General features: G+C 44.3%; 1 protein-coding gene across 6 annotated transcripts in view; it reads left to right on the top strand.

Annotated features, from left to right (window-relative positions):
- The window catches only part of scalloped (TEA domain transcription factor 1 homolog scalloped), an 87,634-nt gene that overhangs the window by 9,980 nt on the left and 60,937 nt on the right, over window positions 1-16,717 (top strand). The window contains exon 2 of one of the 6 annotated variants that reach the window (XM_066727492.1): window positions 12,389-12,444. The exons of 4 other annotated variants lie outside the window; for them this stretch is intronic. The gene's annotated coding sequence lies outside the window, so the exon portion shown is untranslated. Of the gene's footprint in view, window positions 1-3,667; window positions 3,753-12,388; window positions 12,445-16,717 lie in introns of those variants that run through there. One more of the 6 variants, XM_066727494.1, reaches the window with a different exon arrangement.

The following is a 16,717-nucleotide window of genomic DNA, read 5'->3' as shown; positions in this document are numbered from 1 at the left end:
AGAATTTTTCTTTATCGGACAAAATCGATAAAAGTTCCGTTTGCTGGATCTCGGTGAAAGAGAGAGAGAGAGAGAGAGAGAGAGAGAGAGAGAATCGTGTAATATTTGAAATGATTAGGGTTACCTATATATATATATATATATATATATAACGTCATGACATATTAGCTTTATCTATTTCTATTTTGGTATCTCTTTTTTTTTACGTATGAGACTAGCCGAGATTGTGCAAGTGGCGACGCCGCGGCGATTAGGTGTGCGTGAAGGATTGTGCAAACCCGAGTAAAAGCTGATATAGGCCCGTAGGATAAGCGGGAACTCGGGGAGAATGGAAATCGCAGGTGTGTGGGCGCCTTTGCATCGTCATCGTCCTGAAGCATTTATAACGAACAATGAAAATAAGTATCATGGGTGTTTGTATTATTCTATTGGAGATTGTCCTATGCAACATATATATGTATAATATAACCTTGGAGAGTTGTCCAGAGTTTTTCCTGAATTTTCGTCGGATCGAAAGTGGAATGGTCGCGACGATAAGGAAGATCTAAAATTTCCGATTGGTCCCCAATGATTTTACGGCGAAAAATGCGGCGTAGCCCGAGGCGCGTATATCCTTGTCCTTCGCTCTCCTCCACCTCGGAAGAAGAAGAAGGAAGCAATTGAATTTTTCAGCAGGCAGAAGCGCGTTGCGCGGTTTATTACATTTTTCTCTTCTCGCCTATTTCCCTTATTCCATATACTGAAGAGTCACCGCGCGGTGCTGATGGTATTGGTGGTAATGGACCGGTGGAAATAGTGCCAAGAGGCTAAGCCCCCTCTGCAAATCCGTTTGGATTAAATTTCTTTCCAGTCTGCGTCTTTAATATTTCTCCTCGAGGAAATTCCCCTGATAAAAAGCGTCGCGTCGCGTCGCATCTTGTGATTTTCCGCCCTTTAACCGTCCTCGCGCGTTCTCCACTCGGACTTGCTTCTTCTTAATTCTTCTCGCTGCTCGCTCGCCCAGCCAGTTATTTGCTTTCCTCGAGAAGCGTCCGAAGAAAAAGTGGATTGCGCAAATTTATAACGAGGGATTTTTCCGTGCGAAAGTGGCCACATCAACGATCCGTATCGACTGGCAAGACGCCGCGCCGGGCGTAATAGTGGATTATGCAGGCTCGCACTTGGAAAGTTTCTCTCTCTCTCTCTCTCTCTCTCTCTCTCACCGATCGCTCCACTTGTCACGGCTACGCGGCTTCGAAAAGCTGCTGCGAGACAACGTAACGCACTGATTACGTCACCGGACAACTTTTCTTCCACCTCGGATCATCGAACTTTATCGTCCTCTTCCGTATGCGCATTCCCGAGGGACTCTTCTTCTTCCACTTGGAGAACAATTATAAAACCCTCGTGAAATTCGGTGCGGAGGAGTTGGAACGACTAAATAAATATTTACGACCTTGCGGAACGATCGCCATTAACCAAAAGTCCATCAGTTTACGCTTTTCTCGGAACAATTATTATCAGCCAGTAATAACGCAATGACATTTTGCATTAAATATATATTTATGCACCGAGTTCCTCGAAGATTGCTCACCTATGTCTGGTCCGCTGCCAAAATCCCCCCCCCCCTCCCCACTATTTTCCCTTGGCTTTATAAACTTTTCTTATCTTCTCAAAAATCTCGAAATATCCTAGAAATAAATTCCTAGATTAAATGGATTCTTCTCTCGATAATCCCGTTAATGTCTCCACGTGTCTTCATCGTAAATTATTGTTATGCTCATTTTTTCGTGGAACTTCTAGCGTGACAATTTTATTCTAAAGTACACGGGAGCTGATGGTGATTTTTTCATGCGTCGTTATTATTGGGCCAGAAGATTGAGTCACTCGAGTCACCATTAAACTTCAAGTTGTTTCTGGAGGGTTCCCACTGCCATTCTCCAATCTTCCGCTCCCCTTCTTATGGAACCATTATGACCTCTTCAACTGGAAGTTTATTAAAAATACAAACACGCCTTATAACACGTGGGACATCGATATGACGAACCGCTTAATTAAACGTATATGAAAAGCGGGAGAATCGTCGATAAATCTTCACACGCTTTATTAATTCTGATTAAGGACACTCGAACGTTTAGCAATGTATTAAAAACGTCACTTTGGTTGTCTAAAATTTTTTTACCATCAAACCTTACTATAATTTCACTTTATTAACTTTCTATTATTAATCACAACACTGTATACACTGAAAATTATATTAACAAGTGGAGATGCATTTTTTAAAATATTTTATCGAAAAATAAACATTTTATATGCATTTTCACAATTACTTGATTACGTTTTCGATAACGCATAATTGTGAAAGCTCATTTTATCCAATGTAAAATACTTTACAATCTCTGTAATCTAAAATGTGATATATATTTTTATATGTGTAAACAAAGATTTAAAATCTATCAAATTTCGTAAGCTGATGTGTTAAAATATATATTTTTTAAACTGTTCTTTTTCAATAATTTTTCATCGAATATCCCATAATCCAATATACCATTTGAATCGTTAAAGTTTCAAATAAATTACTTAAAAAATTCCAGGTCAATTTAAAAAGTATTGAAAAAAAAGAAAAGAAAAGAAAGAAAAACCAGAGATCCGATGAAGCAAAGTTTACAGGAGCAGGAATAAGTAGCGATGAGATTTCCATCGCGATGAGAGATAAGTCTACGGATTTAATTGAGTCATAGATTCCTTTGACCGATCTAATTGATCGATCTATACTTATTAACGCGTGTCTCGTATTCCTTTAATTACTAGATAGACCTGTAGAATGTTGACTGTACGTCCAGTATAATTATAATATGCCTCCTCAATGTTACGCTGCATGTGGCAGTTGGTTAATCACTGTTATACAGTGAATATGATAAATGACCACAATGCAGTTTATAAATGGACTTTTTTTTAAGGTTTGTTTCCTCTATTTTTTTTAAATAAATAAAAAAGAAGAAGAAAGAAAATTGGTCATTTGCGTAGATTTCGGAGACGCGAGCCTTTCACTTTTTCCACAAGAATCTTGGTGTGATTTAGACGATAATCATTAGCTTTTCTCTCACTAATTGGCTGAGTATATTAACAAACGACATCGTCCGTCGTCGAACGGTAATGGACTTTATTTCAGCTGCAAAACGCTGCCAAGCGTCTCACTGTTTGGTAATTGTGTGTGTGTGTGTGTACGATTCTCTCTCTCTCTCTCTCTCTCTCTTTCGAATCATGCGGTTTCGCTTATGCTCGATGTATTCGGCAGTATTTACTCGACTGTCCGTACTGCCCGAACAATGTTTACTCAGCTCCCCCCCCCCTCCCCCTTTCTTCCCCTCCACAAACCAACGAGCGATATCATTGGCGGTTTAATGCACGGTATTCCATTACCGGCCTTCGATTTCCAAATAGACATTTTTCTACACGAATTCGTATTAAGTTTCAAACTGCTCTCTCGTACTCGAGCTACCTGTTCCCGCTAATTTCGCCACCCTAACCTAACCTTTCCGAATATCCAATAATTTTTCCCAGAATTTTGCGGTTTTTCGCGTAACGCGACACTGCGATACAATAGCCAGCGCAACGCGCGTTATGGATGATTATCGAGCGTTTCTAGAACCGGTAGGAGCTTTGTAAAGCGATTAATTGGTAGCAGTAGATGAAAGCTGACGATTGCTGCGACTCTAAGAACTCTTTTGAGAAAAAGGATGGTTGGTCTTTTTCAACGGGTTTTCTACAAGGTTAGTCGAGTAGCCGAGTAGTTTTCATTGCGACCAAAGCTAGTTGGGGGGAAGCTCGGGTTTGGTTGGGTCTTGGACGGAGGGCTGTCTAAGTATATCCACGTTATTTCTAGCGAGAGCTGACGCACCGTTTCTCTCTTCTTTTCTCTTTCGGTCTTGGCTTCTCCATTTCTTCTTCACCTCTCCCTCTCTATAGTCTATTCTCTCTCTCTCCCTAATCTCATCCAACTTATCATCTTTCACCTCGCTTCTCTCTCTCTCTCCTGATGAACTATCAGTCTCATCGAATCGTGCTACCGAAACTGGTGAGACGAACGCGTGAAAAATTCACATTGTGCAGAAATTCATCCAATCGTGCGTCTTCTTCGCGGGAAATTTTTTCTCGATATTGATCGCGGTCCGTTTAGGATAATAGGTTGGCAGTTAGCGATCGAATTTGTATGCAGAAGCTACTCATCGATTTGCAGAACGCGTGAAGGGAGGGAGGGAAGAGGGGAAGGGGAATAGATTAGTCGAACCTCTCGAGTTACCAGGGATCACCTGTTACTCTGAAAACTGAGTATGCAGCAATTTTAGACTCGATTTCTGCCAGCTAGCAACACAACGCAACTCCCCCCCCCCTATTCTCCTTTATTTAATTCTCTCTCTCTCTCTCTCTCTCTCTCTCTCCCACTCATCCTCTTACGGTTTTATTTTCTTCCTTCCACTCGCTCTATCCGTTCCTACAGATAGACCGACGTACGTCCCCCCCCCCCTTTCTTATCGAGATAATTAAAAAGCGACTCGAATTAAACGCTCGCGGCTCGCCGTACTGCTGTCCTCAGAATCACGACGACGACGCCAATGTTAGACTGTTTGTCGCGCGAATAATTATCTCCGCGCTTTGATAATAATAATAATTCACATCGAGCAGGAAGTCGAGTTATATCTGTGTTTTATATATAGAAAAATAGATGCTGCGCGGAGCCGTAGAAATTGACGTAGAAAGTCGGAGGCGCGGGAGAGGTTTGGGAAGTCCCTCGGATGGCCTTGAACGAGCAGACGAACGCGAGCGAGGATGGTATAATAAAGGCGGGTAATAGCCGTGTAAAGGCTGCGCTGGCCGATTCAGTCGGCTTCCTCGCTCGGCGGCTCGATGCCTCGGAGAGCAGCACGTATAGAGTCGAGGTCCCGTGGCTTCCAGCATGAATTATTCATCGAGCGGGCCCAGTTGGGCCTCCTCGATCCTTCCCCATACATACATATGTATACAACGCACCTTTCCTCGCCCATCCCCACTCGACCGCGGCGCACACCAGACATTCTCCATGCACGTTTCTCCACTTGTACCTGGGAAACTCTCCTCCTTCCTTCAATTTTCACCAATTTCACTATCCACCAAACTCCATCGTGTTGATTTCTACGTCGATCGACGCCGAATCGACACTGTTTCAGCAACGCTCGACAAATTACTTTTATTTTGAATTATCAGAGAAATATTAACCAATATCAATCCAATCGAGGAATCATCTGGCACTCGATAAATATTTCATTATTAACGTATATTAAACGTTAAATAAATAAATGATTATGCTGGTTAACTAGGAATTTTCAAGGTTAAACGTGGAAGCTCATTATCATTTTCATCTTCCTGTTCAGGAAGATGAAAAGTAAATTCTTTATTTCTTGTATCGAGAAAATGCTATAATTTAGAAATAGTTTATAATTATTCTTTTTCGTGTAGCAATCGCTCTTATATATATGATTAAGAGGTAACATTTAATTATATAAATATAATTGTTTCTCAGCTGTATATATATATATATATATATATAATTTCGCTGAGCGTGTTGCATAGGAAATTAGAGGCCTGCAGCGAGGCAAGGCGAAATGTATAAATCGATATTGTTTTGTATTTTTGCGAGTCTCTCGTCCCTCTCAGCCCTGGCCGTTTAGCATTAATGTCCGCAGGCAATTTTAATAGAAAGACCGTTCGATTCGTCAGCTCTTAGTCACGCTACAAGAGTGTTCACTCAATACACTCTTAGTCCATCAACTCATCACGCCCCTCCCCCTCCCAGCACACCACTCCCGTACAAAAGATCTTTTTTCCTCGGAACACACGAGTCGCGTATACACTCGTCCACCAGAGTTCTCGACTTTCAAACTATTCTGCTCTCGCGTCCAGTCAAGATCCGAAATCCACGCCACGACAAATTTTCCTCTCGTGTAACGACGATCGACACTCGAAATTTCCTGCACCCACTGTGCATTTCTCTCTCTCTCTCTCTCTCTCTGGAGTAACTCTCTCGCGATGACCCGCGAAAATAACGATGAAAAAATATGGAAAATATCGCCGGTTGAAATATCGATGAATCGTATAGAAACACTGGTGGGTCGGTGCGTGATGTGGATAGGGGGGGGGGGTGGTAGCATCGAGGCCCGCAGGTGTTGGAAAACGTGTAAACAGAGAGTGGAAAAACTGGATCGGAAGCGTATATACATTCGTCCTGGCCGTATATATAGTATAAACTGCTGATTCGCTCATGTTTTTTCGCAGGGAAATAACGCGGTCGATCTGGATTTAAATAATGGGAGTAAAATGGTGGAAAGCTTGGAAAGATTGGAGAAAAATTGAGGCGAGGGGAATGATTGACGGAATTGTATAAGGAGGAAGCGTGAAATTCTGCTGATCCGGCTGGAATAAGTCGTGTGGGTGATTTAAGGGGAAACTGAAGTGGCAGCAGAAAAATTGATAACGCTTATGACATTGGATCCGGTTGGCTGGTAAATCAGCGGGGTGGTGTCAGTTGTGTCAGTGGCAGAGCCAGCAGCGGCAGTGGCGTCGACAGCGACAACGGTGAAGAGTGGCGGAGGGGGGGGGGGGGGTGGGGGAGGGCTTTCTGGTGGAAAAGGAGACTCGTGGGGCCCACGCGTCTTGAGCGATCGCGTAATGGCAGCCACACGAGCGTGTCGTCATTGAAAAGGTCAACACTACTACCAAGTGCACACTTGTCGCCCGGCCGCTTAGAATGCGCGATGCATCCCGAGCCACCGGCACGTCGCCCCGAGTTCATTCACCCCGAGCGCGAAATTTCCTTCGACGACTAACAAACCTTATTCCCAAATTTCCGCGGGAATACTCGCGCAAACGGGCTCTCAACCCCGCATTCTCTCCTCGAGATGGACGTTTCTTCAAGGACGTTTTCTTCGCGCGGCTTCTCCGCCTCTTTTCTTCCTTCGCCACTATATATATATATATGTATATCGTAATAACGCGGGAGAAATCACAATTCATCCGACGCAGCTGCGCCAGGCGGAATGTCGAATTTCTCAAATATCCCGTTTCGCTTTGTGCTCTCGCGAACGGATTTGGCGAGCGGAAAAGCCCATCGCAACCCCCGTCCGATTCCCCCAACCCCCTGGACGCTCCAATTAAATACGTCGATTGCGCAAACGAGCCAGCGAAAATTTCAGCCTGCGTCCTTCTGCCCAAAACAGCTGACATTCCGTTTCATGGAAAATTAGTGAAATATCTATTCGAACCTGTCGTCCTTTTTCGCAACGGTGCCGCCTCTCCGCTCCACCTGCGCTCTCCGAGCGATCTTATTATTCGGATCGCGGGAGGACCATCAGCGATGGTGCTGCTCCACTGAGCTTTTAAGCTTTTCCCTCTGGATGATCGATGCGATTCTTAATTACTCGTCAATATTTTCAACGAGCGAGTCGTCGAGTTTGTCTAGAATTCGATGCTGTTTATTCCGACTGGCAGAATGCCAGGCCAACTTACCCAATTAGGTTTCATCACTAGGTCGCCTGCTTCCATTGCTGCCAATATTTGCAATACCCCAACTGATCCAATTATAACGAAACCGACGCGATTGACACTTTGCTCGCGCGACTCGCTTGCCATCGACGAAAGCTCGCGAGCAGAGCTCCGACGATTTTATTAATCGTTCTACGCCAATCTAGAAATCCTGAAAGCCTCTCGAGAGACAGGAAGGTTTCGTAGGGAACAACAGGGATGAAGGAGGAAACGGATAATTGGAATAGTTGGGATCGAATTTCAGCGTCGATAATTCGATGTTGCTGGATAAACGCTCCCCGTAGGAAAGAAATTCTGGCTGGTGGAGTTGAGGTATGAGAGAGAGGGGCGGTTAGGCTTCATTAGTCGAGAGAACAGTATCGTTGACGGGATCTCGTTGGCATGGCCGGTGTCTCTGACCAGGTAATGCCTCCTCTTCTCCATCATCCCTCCCTAGAATTTTCAACCTTATCGCTACGTCGCCTCTTATTTTTATCCCATTTACCTTTATACGTTCCTCCCCTTCTTATTTTTCTGCGCGTCTCTGCTGCTGCTAGCCTCCTTCTGCTCCCCCCACCCAAGTGCTTTTTCCCAGTTAAGGATACGGGCGGGGAGGGAGCCCCAGGCCTCTCGCATCTTTTCTTTGTTCCCACGGCAATCGGCGCTGCTCGGTCTCCTCTTTCACGCTCGACCTACCCTGCTCCCCCCCCCCCCCCTCCTTCTCTGCCACCGTTCACCGAAAGGACCAAAAAGCTTCGCCGCAATGACGTAATTTGTCGCTCGATCGCCTCTCGCCATCCGACAAAACCAAAAGGACGCGCACGGCCAATTCCCGTCCGAATCGATCCGACTCTGACGCGCAATCTAAAATTTTGCGGAATCTACCAAGGTTTCTGAAAAACCTAACGAGAATATCAATTAAATCTGGATTTAATGGCGCGGTGGAAAAAGTGCCCCGGCGCTTTTTCGGACCGGACTATTTTGTCGGAAGGCATCTGACCGGTGATCGCGTCGGGGGATCTCCTTTGAATCGGAGCCAGAGGCCAGTTGAGCGGAAGGAAGGAAGGATGGAGGAGGACGGGGGGGGGGGGGTAAAGCGAAATAAAGGGGACAGTCGTGGATAAATTGACCGGTAGCGAAGAACCGGTGGTTTCTGGTGGGGGCAAAAGCTCCTCGTAGGAGGAGAAACCACCGCGGGAGGGGGGATCTAAGGATTCTCCTGAGGCCACGAACGAGAGAGAGGAGTGGGTATTCGTGAGAGTTGGATAATTCGGAGGCTCGCGCGGTCCGATCAAAGGATCCGCGAAACGATATATCAATGCCCTGCTTGCAGAACAATTCCAACTATCTCGCGATACACAAAGAAAAATACCAAATCAAATACCTCGCATTCGATCCCTGCCTCTCCCTCTCTTTCAGACTTCTGTTTTATAGTCCGTTTACTCTGCTGCACTCCGCCAATGGACTCTGTCCCGCACTGTCTTCTTTCCGTTTCTTTTTATCCTTTCCATTCCGCTCCTTCCAAATTTTATTTACAGTCCTTTTCTTTAACCAGAGAGTGACTTCTCTATGCATGCACTCCGTTCATCCTTTGTCCATCGATATCGCGTTATTCTGCCAAAAGGAATCAAGAGGACGACGATGACGATGATTTCGGCGAATTAGTGGAATTGGAAAGGAAAATTGTTGGAAGAGTCATCGACGCAGGGGGGCACGAGGTCATCGAGTCAAGTGGTTGGGCCCTGCGGTGTTTACCAGGGGCGACCGCGTACAGAGTTACGGCCCTGTCGAGACACCGGCAGCCACAGTCGAGCGTTGGCTGCAAGAGTGGGGGTATTGGGGGGGGGGGGGGGGTACGAGGCACAGGCCGGTTTTTCTTATGGACCAGAAGCGTCGAGAAAGCAAGTCTGTGGAAGCAAATGAGTGTAGCGGGGGTCGGAGGGCTTGTTATGGGATATAGGGGGGCAGGGAGGGGAATCGCCGGAGGTTTACGACTGGGAGAAGGGCACTGCGAACGTTCAAGAAGCTAGGGAAGAGTGGGGGGAGCAAGAAGAGAGGTTAGGTGGGCAACAGATGCAAGACGCAGCTCTTTCTACGCCTTTTCGCTCGACCCCAGACCTAACGGACTGCCGGGCATCGCGTCAAAGCGATCCCCAACCACGTTTCTTCCACCTCTTCTTCAACTTCTTCTCCTCCTCCTCCTCCTTTTTCTTCTTCCTCTTCCTCTTCAGGCTACCATGTTACCTATCAACTTTTGCTTACACAAACCCATCCTCCCTTATCTCAGCGGAAAGTCAATCGTTCAACGTAATCTCCCGTAATTCATCATTTGTTTACTCGATAAAGAACAACTTAAGAAGGCCATGGTATTTTCTCTCGGCGGCACAGAGGGAAATATATGCGCGTGTCGTTTGGTCTCTCGCTGCTCCTCTTTCGGCCGTGTTCGCCTTATCGAAGATCCGCCAACATCCGACTCTCATCGATTGTTAAGCCCGCGAGCGAGACGATCGCTAATCTCCCACTTTGCTCTCTTCTCGTTGCTGTCTCGCACGATGCGTAATGCAATATCGCGTAATCCCTGCGAGGATTATACTATTCATGGGACGGGGGAGACTGGAAAATAATTTTATTCAGACAATTAAAAGTTTACGGTGAGAAAAATTCGATTGTACGGACTATTATGAAATATAATGGCAATTTTACCGTTGCGTGACGTCACACAGGTGCGGCCTGAAGGTCCCACGTGTGTTGCACGCCGCGAGTGTTAACGAGCGGTTTCAGCGCTTCGTGTTTTCTCCGAAGTTCACCGTAAAACGCCGACTGACCTCCCTCGAGTTCAACGCCGCGCAAATAAATAACGCGCCGTATCGATAGAGCCAGCCGGCAAAAAAATATCCGTAGCCAATAAATCCGATTATATTATCCTATAAATTACCTTTAAATCACCTTTCTTCCCTTGTAACCAGAGTGATCCTTTCTTCGGCTGAGAAAAGAACAATGGCATTGAAATATTATTACGTTTTTCGGTAAGAAAAAACTGTTTTGGCGCTGAGAGAGAGAGAGAGAGAGAGAGAGAGAGAGAGAGAGAGGGGGGGGAAATAACTTGATAATTGTTCGAAGAATTATAAAATGTGAAAGGAAATATCTAGATGGTTCTGGTGGAAGCGCTCGCGCTAGTAAAACCACTTGCCAAATAATCCCCCACCATTCTGGAAACTCATTCATGCTTTTCAGCCACAATATTTCGCCACTAGCACGCACATCTCTTAATTTATTGCAGGCCACTGACGCACCAGCTACGAAAATATCAACCGATTCGCAATTGTCGATTCAAATCTTTCGCCAATATTATTTATAAAATCCTTACGAATCCTTCTTACAATTAGGCGATAATTTCACTTGTGTTTCCTTAGCAAGTTCATTAATCGAATCATTGGAATAAAACTAATGGAAAGGGTGAGGGTTAATTTGTGTAAATTTTCTGCAGACTTGGTCTATTTTCAGGTTGAAATGAGACAGTCTGTATAGTTGAACTCGAAGAGGAGAAAAGCGAGTAGGTCGTCGTGATTCCTAAAGATAGCGCGCGGCCGAAACAGGCCTATACGTACTTTTACTTTCTTTTGTTTCGACGCAACGCGCGTACTGTTATAAATTCTCTGCTCTCGAAAAAGTGTCCTCCCGGGGACACACGGAGAACGCGTTCATTCAGACAGCAGTTGGAAATCGTTCTTTATTTAACGAATCGGCAACATTCGAAAAAAGTTGCTTTTATCGAATATTCAAAAATGCATTTGGATAAGAATATAATACTCGATATTAAGTTGCTCTATAGGTTTTTGGATTAACAGAAATAATTACAGGTAGATGAAATATAAAGGGAAAATAGAATCGATTCAAGTGGAGTTTCTCCTGAATTCACCTGGATTAAGAAGAATTATTGCCAAGGGGTAATGGCAGAGTCGGTGCATTTAAACATGGCTAAATATTAAAATCTTGGATAGGTATTCGCCCACACGAACGCCCACCGACAAATTGCAATTTCACACAGTCGCAGTTATCCTTTCCGTTTGGTCAACGTGATCTACGATCTGCGATCCCGGCTGCGAATTCGCCGATTGCATTTATTAAAGCCACCGGTAATCGCTCACCCACGCCTTTTTATCCCCACCCTTTGCGTATTCAAACATCATTTATGAAACGACCTGTAGCAATCCCGTTCAGTACGAGTTTTCACGATTGCGTCCATTTTATTAACCATCGCTTAATCTCCAGCTTTTCATTAATTACAAAAATTCACGAGTTACCAATTTTTTGTTTAGTTTGATCGGTCGCATGAAAACTTAACTACTCCCAAAGTCCAATAACTATAATTTCACTCGGTTGAGTATTGGTTGCATATTATTTACACAGGATACCGTGTAAATAAAGTTTGTTGAATTTGTTTGAGAGAGCTATAGAGGACTAGGTTATAAAATCGTTTAACTCATCGGATATCTCTGTTGGATATAATCGATGTAGAAACGGAATTGCCAGGGATTTCACTCGGCAACGGCAGTTAATGAAAGCGGCGGCGGTGGCGGCGAAGACGACGATATAGGTCGACGCAGTCTTGTTTGTTCCCTGACGCCCACCCACACATGGCATCCCGCCAGACTAGAAAGACCCTGGACACAAGAATCGAAAATAATCCCATCACTTCCTTCAAATCTGCGTAACACTAATTTACAATGAATCCTAAAGCAATCCTTTTGCCAAACTTATGTCATCTATGCTTAAATCTAACAGCTACGATTTCTACCTTGAACAACACGTTAATCGAATATTTATCAATCGCCTTTTTTCTTTGTTTCAGGTAAGTGAAATATATCGACATTTATCGGCGGTTTGCGGAGACTGCCAGCCACCCGTGTATGTATCTCCCACCCCTTAAATACATCTTAAAAAGGGTAAAAATCTGTAGAAATGTCGAGTGAAGCTTGAGACATTATCAACGTATGATCATTAACAAGATTCTTCAAAATTTTCGGAACGAGCGATCCGATTCTCACGCTGCCATTGAGAGACGATTTAATATAACGCTAAGATTCATCCTCCACCCCCATCCCCTTCTCCAAACTCTTATTGCGAAAATCAGGTTTGCGTGGGGTTGATGACGGCAAAAATCCGACGAAATGCAGGATATGCGGATCTCCAGCCACGTTTCACTCCTCCCACGCAAAATGTCGTTATGATTTACGATGACTTCGCTCAATTACGAAACTCTTGCGCGGATAAGAAACAATGATGATTTTTCCATCATTTACCGCTTGAATTTCCTGTAAAAATCTGATAGACGATTCGAAAAGCTGAATGAGAATGGGCGATTGCTTTTGTAGCTTTTTCTATACCGTATTACTCCTTAGTGCGTATGCGGTTCGCTCGAGAGTTTGACTGTATTTTCCCCGACAGGTAAATCGCATAGCGACACGCGTGTTCGTGCATAGCTCACAGAAACCTGCCCGACAAAGACGCCTTATCGCGCTTAATTTATACTTTTAAAGAGTATATCTCGCGCGTGGAAACTCGACAGCATGCGTTGCAAATAAATCTCCCTTGTCGTTGGGCCTCGCCAGGAATTTATCCAAGTTACCCCGAACGTCCAGAGCTTTCGTTGCTCTCGCGCCCAGAAATCAATTAAATTTCTCGCTCGCTTAACGCTCTCCGCATTTTTTAAAACCTTCGTCCACTCTCGCCCGATGGGATTATGGTAAAAGCCAGAACCACGCTATATTATTGACGAAGGAACAAAACCGACAACTGGGGAAAACGATAAACATAAACATTCGTCATCATATTTGTAAATAGAACAATGCATCGAATGAGAGCCGAGGGAGCTTACGCGTTTTTTGTTTCGCGAATATAGCGATTTTTGGAATTCCTAGTTTGCTAGGAAACCTCGGTCAAAGTCGATCACGTTGAGAACGGTCACGTTCTGGATCGATGAGGGATGGGTTGGTCGTTTCCTGAACTGCGTCATCGTTTACTTAACCGGATGTATTCCCCCTCCTTGAATCTTCTTTTGCCACGATTTCCCAGTGTATCATTCTTTATATTTGCCACGTTCTTCTCGAACCTTCACCTTTTTTTCGTTTCTTTGCCTCCCTCGACTCCAATGTATCTCTTCGAGCTCCTTATTCGACGCCCTCCATTATATCCCTTAGGTGCTTCTTCTTTCTGATAGATCCTGGGAAACATGTCCAGGTAGTTCGGTTTCAACTTTGAAACCATTTTTTTTTGTTACTCCGATCCCAATAGACGTAAAAAATGATTGAAAATCGTCTGATATATTTATTTGATTTTCCATGAAAAGTTTACGTAATTATGCAATTGCGATTGTTCGATAAATGGTGGTAGGTTTTTTGGTTTCTGGATTTGATGGGTAACGGTGTAATGCCCTAGGATGCATTGACCTTTTATTGTTCGCTGACAAATCAAGCGAGTCTCTCTCTACCTCTCTTAGATTCTCTCAGTTCAGAGGGGACAAGTCAGCAAAGAGAAAGAAAAGAGACTCATCCGACGACCCGTGAGCCTGCGACAAGCATCTTGACCTTTTTTCAGCCCTTTCAAATGTCATTAGACCACTCGGGTGACCCCGTTAAAAAAGCCTTGGGAGACGCAGTAGCAGCCTTTTCCTCGCCAATCCGCGAATCAAATTATATCCAAGGATAGTGGAAAACCTGTCTATGTAAGACGAAAGCACTCAACGTTCGTCCGAATAAGACTTATTTATTGGTAGCTGGAATTAGTTTCGAGAGAGATTTGGACGAGTGGAGCTTTGACGGAGAATCGTCGAAAGTGAAGAAAGAAGGGAGAAGTATAGATGGATGGTAGAAAATTAAATGGACACCGGGTAGAAAAGAGGGCGGGCAACGTTGCCAACAATAGCCAACCTCCGCACACTGTCGCTGCTGTCTTCTCTCTTTTATTGCAGATTTTCTTTCGTTCCTTCTCTCGTTCTACGGTTGCTCTCTCGAAATGGACAGAAACGCAGACACAGCTTAGCTTTCCTCGTAGCTACGAAAGTCGCCGGTGACATTGTGCGCGCTTAACGAGCCTGTAGATGCAGATATTACTTACCGATATGGCTAATGGATATTGTCATTACGGACAGTCCATTAGACAACCGGATATTATCCTCCACTCGACTACTCCCTCCCTCCTAACTTCCAGACTTTCACCCCGCAATCTTCAATACTTCAGGAAGAAAATCTGTAAGGCCCTTTTTCGATTTCCATCGCTCCACCCTTCGTGCTTTACTATTATCAACATTATCTCTCGAGTAGCTTGGAAAATTCTATTTTTATATTTGTTTTATTCTTGCATTTACACTCTTATTAGAAATGTGTTAGATATTCGCGGTAGTGAAAGATAATATTACAGCTACAATTCAGTTGGTCGTTTTATTGCAAAAAGACTGCGAGCTTGTAATTGAACTGGTTTAGTTGGAAGTAAGTAATCTACAGGCGATTGCTAATTGCACATTTACAGATATCTCGCTGTAAGTACGTGTTCCTCTTAGGGTGGATACGTATCTCGGCCGAAGGTGCGTGAAACAATGCAATACAAAATAAGCGGCGTCGTTGCGAGGCCAGACATCCTCAGCCGTTCAGATATCAATGAAAGCCTGATAATTTCCCTTTTATATATTCCCAGATAAACATATACAGCTCACACAGAGTAATCAGATTCTCTTAATTGCGACGCTGTAATTGCGAAAATGTCCTAAGATCTCTCGTGGAATCACCAATTTTCCTGTCCATTATTTTTCTATTAACTCCCATTCCAAAATGATTACCGTGGCCATTAATCTTTTAATTCGTTTGTAATCTTTGTTGTCGAGCGTTGCCTCGACCCTCTAGAATCACCAGTGAGAATTATTTTAGTTTCCAGTGAATTTCCCTGTTTCCCCGTTTCTTTTTTCTCCCTTTTTTAAATCAGATCTCTGGCGATGATGTCTCATTTGATATCGATAGGGATCGCAAGAGCTTTGGACGTCTACCGCAGTGAAATGTCTGTGTGACACGTCGAATGTGGGTCGAGAGGTAGCAATGGCGCCACGCGGACGGTGTCCAGAAATCCGGCAAATCGGAATGGATGCATTTCCTTGAGCCGTCGCGATATCTTTAATCTCGGGAGAGAGCCGAGTCAATAGAAAGAGCTTCAATGATCTTAGAAAGTCGCATCTGTCCAATTTTGTCCAAAGCAAAAATTCGACAGGGTACGTAAGAAAACTTTGATTATCGATTTACGTAATGGCGGAGTTTCGTAATAGTTGGACACCCGTTATACTTAAAGGCGGTACGAATCGTTCGCGGCGCGACAAAGTGACGATTGACGATGCCGAGATCCACCTTTGGTACAGGGAGATCTCGTCGAGGTGGTGAGACGGGGAGGGTAGGGGAGGGGGGGGGGGAGGAGGAGGAGGAGGAGGCTGTAAGAAAGAGAAGAGGGACCAGAAGCCTTTACAGCCGTTGCAAACCGGTTTTCCGTATCTCCGATGACTCATCCTCTACGACGATGCAGCGTCAAGTGCATTTCCTGGCCTGGTGCATCCTAACCTAAACTCTCCCCGGCCACACCAACCCCACTCCTTTGCTTCACCCACCAGTGATTCTCAACCTCTACACCAATTTCGTAAAAAATTTTCCATATGTAAGTATGCAATAATCGTGTATCAAAATGGATTTGAGATGAGGAATATCATCGTGATATTATAATGTTTGAGATGAGTATCCGCAGCAAAGTATGAGATTACGAAGCTGAGATTGGTAAAATAGATTTCTCGGTGGAAAAAGGGCATTGGAAAATATTTCCAAGCAGCTCCTTCGGGTTATTAAGTTACGCGCGGAATGTTGCAAAATGAGCTTTTCTGCAAAGTTCAAAGTGCAGGTAGAGCAAAAGGGGTATACGGAAAAAGCGGATAACTATCAAGCACTATGCCTAATAACGGTAAGCTAACATTCCTCTTTTAATTGCACCCGCTCGATTAGCAGCCGTTGACACCGTTATAATTAATTTTTTCTATTCAATTAAGCAAGGTCGCCATGCTTAACCCCGTCGCTATTTTTACAGCTGTATTAATATGCGAGTATTTTCCGTCGTATATTCCGTGTATCGAAGTAGAACGATGTAAACGAGGATA

This window comes from Prorops nasuta, unplaced genomic scaffold (assembly GCF_024137725.1).
Source record: "Prorops nasuta isolate Cenicafe-Biocafe unplaced genomic scaffold, Cenicafe_Pnas_1.2 PNAS00005, whole genome shotgun sequence".
NCBI classification, from domain to species: Eukaryota; Metazoa; Arthropoda; class Insecta; order Hymenoptera; family Bethylidae; genus Prorops; species Prorops nasuta.
The sequence above is the reverse complement of the archived record's forward strand: the minus strand, read 5'-3'. Positions and strand labels throughout refer to the sequence as shown.